We start from the raw sequence: 598 nt of genomic DNA, 5'->3' as shown, positions 1-598 counted from the left end.
ATTTTGGTTCATTCTTAAGATATTATTGAAATTCAAATTATAATTGAAGTCTTACCGTTTTGTGACACAATCTTATCAAAGCTTATGTGTACGATTTTCACATGGAAAAATTTGCAAATTAATTTTAATACGAGAGATATGTTGGCGTAATGTGTTATTTTATTGGGTTACAATGATGTAATACATTAGTATGAGATATCATTAGTAATCGTGAGTGATGTTTACCTTTTCTCACTTGAAATTGAAATCGTTACTTAATTGTTTTCTTTTTAAAAAAGATTTTTACTTTTCAACTAATTGAAATTGTTACTGGCAATCAATTTCTAAATTTTTAAAAATTGAAATCGTTATTAACGAGTTCTTTTTTTCAGCAACTATCCCATATTAATAAATCTCACGTGACAATCCAATATTAAGAAAAGTAGCTAGAAAAAAAAAATTTTGACTGGATTTTTTTTATTTAAATAAATATTAATTTTTAACCATAAAAAATTTAGGTACTAATAAAATCGATCACAAAATATTTAAATAAATTTGATAACCATCAAAGTTTATTACTAACAAAACTAACAAAACATTAACTATATCATAATAATTT

The sequence above is a fragment of the Arachis ipaensis genome, chromosome B01, assembly GCF_000816755.2.
Source record: "Arachis ipaensis cultivar K30076 chromosome B01, Araip1.1, whole genome shotgun sequence".
NCBI lineage: Eukaryota > Viridiplantae > Streptophyta > Magnoliopsida > Fabales > Fabaceae > Arachis > Arachis ipaensis.
Note: the sequence above shows the minus strand (reverse complement) of the source record.